We start from the raw sequence: 8,333 nt of genomic DNA, 5'->3' as shown, positions 1-8,333 counted from the left end.
TGACTCATCCAGGAAAAGGTTTTCATTGGCATATATATGTTTCCCAAACATCTGATAATAGAAGTTGCAATGTTACTCATTCTATCTGAATTATTACAGTTAGAAGCACACTTTAGTTTCCTTCTCCAAAATCTTTACTCATACAGAATGTGAGTTCCAGCATGGTATAGTGGCTGCGGCACTGGATTATGATTTGGGGTTGCACTTTAAGAAAACAAAAATAACAACCATGGAAGATCTACTAGAAACCATCTGAGATACTGAGAAAATTGACACAGTTAAAGAGTTCCCATACTTTGGATAAAATATTGATCAGAATGGAGACTGCAGTCAAGAAATAGGAAGAAAGCTAGAAAAGCTGCTGTGAAGGAACTGGACAGTATCATAAAATGAAAAGACATAACTGTGAACACTAAAGGTAGGATCACCCATGCCATGGTATTCCCCGTCACCATGTATGGATGTGAGAGCTGGACAGTGAAGAAAGCTGACAGAAAGAAAGTCAACCCATTTGAGATGTGGTTCTGTAGAAAAGTACTGAGTATACTGTGGATGGCCAAGAAGACAAAGAACAGATTGAGCCTGAACTGTCCCTGGAAACCAAGATGACAATTTAGTTGTATTTTGGCCACATCGTGAGAAGGCATGACTCAATGGAAAAGTCAATGATGCTGGGAAAGGTAGAAGGTAGTTGAAGAAGAAGAAGACTGCACATTATTGTTGTTGTTATTGTTAACTGTCCTCAAGTCAAACACAACTCATGGTGCACCTATGTATGAGACATTTCCAAGCTCTCCTTTTTTCCATTTCTCTGCTTAAATCTTGTACATTCAGGCCCATGACCTCCCTGATTTGAGTCTAGCCATCTGGCTTATAGTTTTCCTCTCTCTCTCTACTACCTTTTACCTTTCCTTGTATTAGGAATGCCAGATGGTTGGAGTCAGTCAGGGAGGCCACAGGATGAGTCTGCAGGACCTGAGTAGAGAGGATGAAGATAGGGGGTCTTGGAGATGTCTCACCCACAGGGTTGTCATGAGTTGAGGTTGACTAGAGGGCAGGTAACAACAACAACAAGATCCAGCTACTAGATTCTTCACAACTGTGATGTTGACTGGCTTTCATCCTGTACCACCCGCAGTGTGTCATTGCTATGAGGCAGAAAATATCCTGGGGGAAAAACTCAAAAGTATCCCAAAGTCTAGTTTGCACTTACTAGTTTGGACCAATTTTCAGTTTATTTTGAGCTTCAGGCTTTGTTTGTTGTTGTATACCTTCATGTTATTTCCAGGTTATGGTAACCCTAAGGCACACCTATCATGGGGGTTTCTTGGCAAGTTTCTTCAGAGGGGGTTTGCCATTGTTATTCTCTGAAGCTGAGAGTGTGTGACTTGACCAAGGTCACCCAGTGGGCTTTCAAAGCTGAGTGGGGATTCAAACCCTGGTCTCCAGAGTCCTACTCCAACCTTATGTGACAAATGTTGCTGTCCTTGAGCAAGCAGGGACCACCAGCATTGAGGCCATGCTATTGAGGACGCAGCTGCGCTGGGCAGAACACATTTCTAAGATGAAGGACCATTGCCCCCCAAAAATAGTATTCTACGGTGAACTTGCCACGGGTCAGCGTAAGAGGGGCTCCCCAAAAAAGAGATACAAGGACTCCCTGAAACAACATCTCAGATTCGGCCAAATTGATCACCAACAATGGTTTGCCCTGGCCTTGCATTGGGAGGCATGGAGATGCACTATCCACAATGCTGCAGCTTTTTTCGAAAGCTCACGCCGAACGAGTCTCGAAGAGAAATGACAACGCAGAAAGGACAACCCGGAAACATCATTCAAGGAGACTTTCTGCTGTGCTTTCTGCATCTGGACTTGTTTATCTCAGATTGGCCTTTTTAGTCACCAACACACTTGTACAAAGCGCGGGATGTGTCCTTCCTGAATCTTCGTTCGCGAAGTAAAGCCAGAGAGAGAGACTCCAACCCTCCAACCACTACACCACACTGGTTGTGAAAATAAACTTGGGGGGGGGGGAGGCAAGAATCCCAAACACTACCTCGAGCTTATTGGAGGGAAGGTAGGATAAAAATGTAACTTCCAGAATAATAAATAAGATTTTCAGAGCATGATTCTGGATTAGAAAGATGCTTCAATTATTTTTATCATAATTGGTTTTAACCTGTGTTTTAGAGTGTTATATTTAGGTTGAGGGTTAAGGGAATTATGTAATTTTTAGTTATGTAAGTATGTATTATGTATTTTATTGTAAGTCGCCTAGATCCTTTTGGAGAGACGGGATATAAATCATCATTATTATCACTACCACCACCACCATCATCATTGGCCATGTGTATCAAATTTGCAGATGAAACCAAATTAGGAGGAGTAGCTAATACCCCAGAGGACAGGATCAAAATTCAAAATGACCGTAACAGATTAGAAAACTGGGCCAAGACTAAGAAAATGCATTTTAACTTGGAGAAATGTTAGGCAGGGGGGGAAAAGAACAAGAAAGGCACAGGTATAGGATGGGTGACCCCCTGGCTGGACAACAGTACATGTGCAAAGGATCTAGGAGCCTCAGCAGATCGCAAGCTGAACATGAGTCAATAGTGTGATGCAGCAATTTAAAAAGCCAATATAATCCTAGGCTGCATCAATAGGAGTATAGTGTCTAGACTGTGAGAGAAATAATAACTCTATTCTCCTTTGGTCAGACCTCATCTAGGATACTGTATCCAGTTCTGGGCATCAGAGGGATATTGACAAGCTGGAGCGTGTTCAGAGGAGAGCAACCAAAATGGCGAAAGGTCTGGAAACCACGAAGCCCTATGAGGAGAGACCAGGGAACTGGGGATGTTTATCTTGGAGAAGAGAAGGTTAAGAGGTGATATGACAGCATGCTTAAATAATGGAAGGGATGCCATGTTGAAGATGGAGCTAGTTTGTTTTCTGCTGCCCTGGAGACCAGGACATGGAGTAAAGGATTCAAGCTACAGGAAAAGAGATTCCACCTAAATATTAGGAAAAAAATTTAATATTAGGAAGAACTTCTTGGTAAAGAGCTGCTGGACAGTAGAATGTGTGGAGTGTGGTGGAGTCTACTACTTTGGAAGTTTACAAATAGAGGCTGGATGGCTATCTGTCAGGAGTGCTTCGATGGTGTATCCCTGCATGCGAGAAGGGGGTTGGATTGGGTGGCCTTTGGGGTCTTTCCAACTCTATGATTCCATGATTCTAAATTTACCAGCTTAAGATCAGCATCCAGTGTCCACTGAGGTTTTCAGTCCTGTTCTTATACTCCTCACATCATTTGTCGCTGGTCTAACTTGTAACAATCTGTTTGGACTCTGCTGACAGATTGCTTGCTCATCTTTCACTGGAGCCTTCTTTTTCTTCTTCCATCCTTCCAGAAAGTTAAAAATGATTTGTCATTTTGGCTTGTGGTGTCAGTGTGTGCACATACTCATTTCTTTGTCACATGTGGATTATCTGTGGTCAATCATAGTTTTCAAGGCTTGGTAGCATTTCAAAAAACCTGAAAAAACTGTTTAACCAGAGGTGAAGGGGGTTCTCTGAATTATCATTTATACAATCCTTTTATGATCTTGTCTGTTACCCACTTTGACTCACCAGTTATGTCTACACCAGATATTTGCATCGGTTTCTCCCCGCTGTCTTCATGATGCAAGGCCAGATTCAACTATGGACTGTCTTCATGTGCAAAGGGGCATTTCTGCAGCAAGATTGTGTCAACCCTGCATTAAAGCAATTAAAACAAAAAACCTCACCATTTGTCCAGATCTTCCCAGAGTACTCCAGAGCAACACATGATGGCTGTTTACACATCATCCCATTATGCCACCTGGGACCTCTTCCATGAGTCACTACTCTAAAGTCACAATGAGACATCCAGCCATGCGATCCATACTGAGCACCTTGCTTTTGAACCTCAGAGGGAGTGACTCGCACTGGCAGCAGGGGCACCCGGTGGCAGTGGGACAAGTGTATGGGCAACTACTTGGGATTGCTCCAGAAAGTGTAGGTAACAAGGGATTTGGAGCAGCTTCAGGGCAAGAATATTCCTCTCAGAGTATTCTTGGCAGTGGAAACCCAGCCACCATCTCCTAAGGCTTTTTCACTATACAATTATAGCACCATGATTTCATTTTAACTGCTATGGCTGCATCCTATGATATCCTGGAGTTTGTAGTCTGGACAGGTACAAGAGCTTGCCATACTGTCCTGATTTGGCAGAAACAATCCCATTTAATCCTTGGTCATCTTCTGCACCATTTCCCAGGACCCTCTCCATCTGTAAAAGTGACACAGTGCTAAAAGTGCTTCCTTATTACTCCTATAGCAAAAGCAAGTACATTTCTATACTGCTTACTGATTCACTAAGTGGTTTACAAAGTGTAAGCCAATTGCCCTCAACAAGCTGGGTACTCATTTTAGCAACTTAAGGAAGGATGCCAGCCTGAGTTGACCCTGGAGCCCCTGGCTGGAACTGAACTCACAACCTTGTGGTTTGTGGGCGAGTGGCTGCAGTACAGGCATTTAACCATTGCGCCACCAGGGCTCCATAGGAAATTCATGGGGTCGCCATAGGTCAACGGATGACTTGAAGGCACACACAGGTTGTGTCCGCACTGTGGAAATACAACAGCTTGACACGGCTTCAACTGTCATGGCTCAATGCTATGGAATTCTGGGAATTGTACTTTTGTGAGACATTTAGCCTTCTGTCAGAGTGTTCCGGTGCCATAATAAGCCACAACTCCCAGAATCCCACAGAACTGAGCCATGACAATTAAAATGGTGTGAAGTCGAAGGCTTTCATGGCTGGCATCCATAGTTTTTTGCGGGTTTTTCAGGCTATGTGGCCATGTTCTATAAACACTTATAGAACATGGCCATATAGCCTGAAAAACCCATAAAAATTAAAGCGGTATCAAACTGGATAATTTCTGCATACACATTATTCCTTCTCATTATTCTGCCTAATGGTAGGGCCAGCCTTGGTTTTGAGTAAGAACCTGGTTGACCTGATGTGCTTTCTAACAAAATGAGATACAGAAAGTAAGATTCTCATTTTCAGCAAGATCGCTATTACTTTCCCTTCCCCTTTGTATAAAACATTTTGCTACTATCTGTTTTGTGTAATCTGATTTTGTGGTACAGAGATGTAATGCTGCTAGTCCATGCTGCTAACGCCGGTTACAAGCTGGGGAACTGAAATAAAGGTCTATCAGACAAAAGATGAACACTTGTAGATAAAGGTCATTTGTCACACCATGGAACAATGATGCTAGAGATGATAGCGTCAGAGTGTGTCCTTGCTGTGCTTGGAACACAGGCAACCCAAAAGATTGTCCTAAGACAAAGGACAAGATAGTGCTTCCATTGTTTCATGCAGAAAGGTCAGCTTAACTGGACTGGCAGTTGAATCTTCCATCAAGACTGTTGAAGAGACATAATCTTCCAACACACCTCAAGACAACGGGATACTTCAAGAGCACTGGATACTCTTCATGGCACACAAACCTCTGTCTTCCTCCCCCTTTTTTATAATTCAGTGCTGCTCCACAGCACTTTCAGGCAATGGCTGACTCTGCCTAATGGCAGGGTTGGCCTCAGCTTCGAATAAGAACCTGGGTAGAATGTATATGGATCATTTCCAGCCTGTGGATCATGGTTTTGTTTTCCGTATTTGTTGGCAGATTTTAGTTAGAACTATTCTGTCTCTGTTGATTGTAGTAGTTCTATTGGCATGCCTTCTCTTCCTGGTGATTTATTCTTCCCAATTGCTTTGAGTACAGCTTTCACTTCACTTTCCAGAATTTGGGGTTCATCCTTGCACAATTCCTCTGCCCATGTGTCAGTCATCCTTTCATCTCTTTCACGTTTTATATTTACAATATGGTCCCTAGTGCTTCTTTTCCTTTCCTGAATCTTGTTTGTACAGGAATTATATATAGTCAGCCCTCCGTATCCATAGATTCTTGATTCTTTATCCATGGATTCAACCATCCACAGCTTGAAAATATTATATATATGTGTGTGTGTGTGTGTGTGTGTGTGTGTGTGTGGAAACCCTGATTTTGCCATTTCATGTAAGGGACATCATTTTCTTATACTATTGTAATTAATGATATTTGAGCATCCACAGATTTTGGTAGCCATGGGGGCAAGGGTCTTGGAACCAAACCTCAGCAGATAACAAGGGCCCACTATATTTGGGACTCCCCAAACACCATTCCATTCTGGATATATTCTTGAATGTAATGCCACCAGGACTGGGCACTGGTGCAGTTGCCCTTCCATATCCACTGATTATTTATCCACAGATTCAAGCATCTATGCCTTGAAAAACAATTTAAAATACCTACATTCTAAAAAGCAAACCTTGATTCCATTTGATACAGAAACACCATTTTAATACACCATTGTCTCTAATGGGACTTGAGCATCCATAGATTTTGGTATCCAAGGGTTCTGAAAATAACCCCCAGTGGATACTAAGGGCCCACTGTGCTAATTTCTCTAGTTGACATTTCCATGATCAAGCTGCAAGAAGAGTGTTATGAGGGCATTGCCTGCAGTCTAGAGCCCTCCATTTCTATTCTTCCCTTATTTCAGCTGGTATTCCTAAAAAGGTGTGTCCATACAGGTTTACACTCATATGTAATTGGCAGTGTGCTCAGCTCAGTGCCATTTGAAATGGGGTCTGGAGGTATGTCAGTCACTCTCAATGTTCCAACTTGTCAGTATCTAAGCAGACAGGAGAGGTGTCTTTAGCTAATAACACTCAATATGTAGCCCCAAGTCCTTTTCCAATAATCTTTCCTTTTCTATTAGGTTGGTTTGGGCAAACCACCCATATTTTCTGTCCAGGGGTTAGACTGAGGTCTGTGGACCCAAACCCCTTACTTTCTCTGCCAGTAGGATGCCCAGGGCCAGCTGCCTCTTGTATCATAGGTATGCTGCATTATTCACAAATAAATTGTGCCACCCCCTGGCCTGCTTGAAGCACTGTTTCTGTGCCAGTGTTGTACAGCAATACTTGTATTTCACCATGGAAGGAGGCAAGGTGATACTGTAACACCTGGATATCTTTCAAGGCTATTGTTGCCTACCCTCATGTGGAAGGGAGTTCTCTCTTGGGTCCTCACCAAGCAACCTGTGATGGTGGCCTTCCCCTGAAGATCTTAAACCTTTGGCAGCTTAGTACTGAGAGATACGGTCTTTCAGATAACCTGGACCAAGGTCGTATAGGGTTTTAGAGGTCATGACCAACACTTTGAATTGTCTCCGGAAATGAACCAGTAGCCAGTGAAGCTGTTTTTACAAGCGGTTTACACATGCCCTATAACTGGACCCAGTCAGCATACTGAATACAGCATTTTGAACCTGCTGAAGTTTCGTAACGGTTTCCAAAGGCAGCCACACATAGAATTCATTACAGTATTCTAAACAGGATTAAATCAAGGAATGTGTCATTATAGCCATATCTGACGTCTCAAAAATGGGTGCAGCTGGTGCATGTTTTAGTCAAATGCACTCCTGGCCACTTTCAAAACCTGGATAGCCAGACTCAGGGTTGAGTCCAGAATACCTAAGTTGCAAACCTGAGATTTTGGAGAAAGTGTAACCCCACCCAGCACAGCCAGAGTCCCCATTCCCTCATCTGCCTGTTTATTGAGCAGGAGCACCTCTGTCTTGTCTGGATTAAATTTCAATTGTTTGTTCGCATCAGGTCTATTACTGAAGCGACATTGGTTCTGCATCAAAACAGCTTCCTTGGAATCAAATAGGAAGGATAGTTGGGTGTCATCAGCATGTTGTTAACACTGCAATCCAGACCTCCAAAATACCTCCCCCAGAGGTTTGATAAAGATGTGAAACAGCATGGGGAACAAAAAAGAACCCTGTGGGACATCACAGGCCAATAGCCAGGGCATCGAACAGGGGTCCTTCAGCACCACCTTTTGAGCCATTCATAAAATCTGTTCTAAGGATGCTCTATTGGGTAAAGGAGCCATATGTCCCTCCTCCTCCTCCAAGGGAGAGAATGCAACTGGAGAAGATGAGTGCTATAGAGGAAATATCAGAATCCACAACAGATGATGTATGCCCTTTCCAAACTGGCAATGTATCTGGTCGAGTACATGCAACTCATGGCAATGGCATACCTCAAGCCAGTTTCAAGGCTGTAGTAGAGATTGGTAGAGGAACTGAGGAAAGAGTCCATACAGGCACTGCAGAAGAATTAAAGATGGTGGTAAACACTAGAAATGATATGTTTACCCATTCTGAGACCAGAAAGGGTA

This window comes from Sceloporus occidentalis, unplaced genomic scaffold, assembly GCF_023333645.1.
Source record: "Sceloporus occidentalis isolate IW3139 unplaced genomic scaffold, rSceOcc1.0.p SCAF_5, whole genome shotgun sequence".
NCBI lineage: Eukaryota > Metazoa > Chordata > Lepidosauria > Squamata > Phrynosomatidae > Sceloporus > Sceloporus occidentalis.
This window is presented reverse-complemented; position numbering follows the sequence as displayed.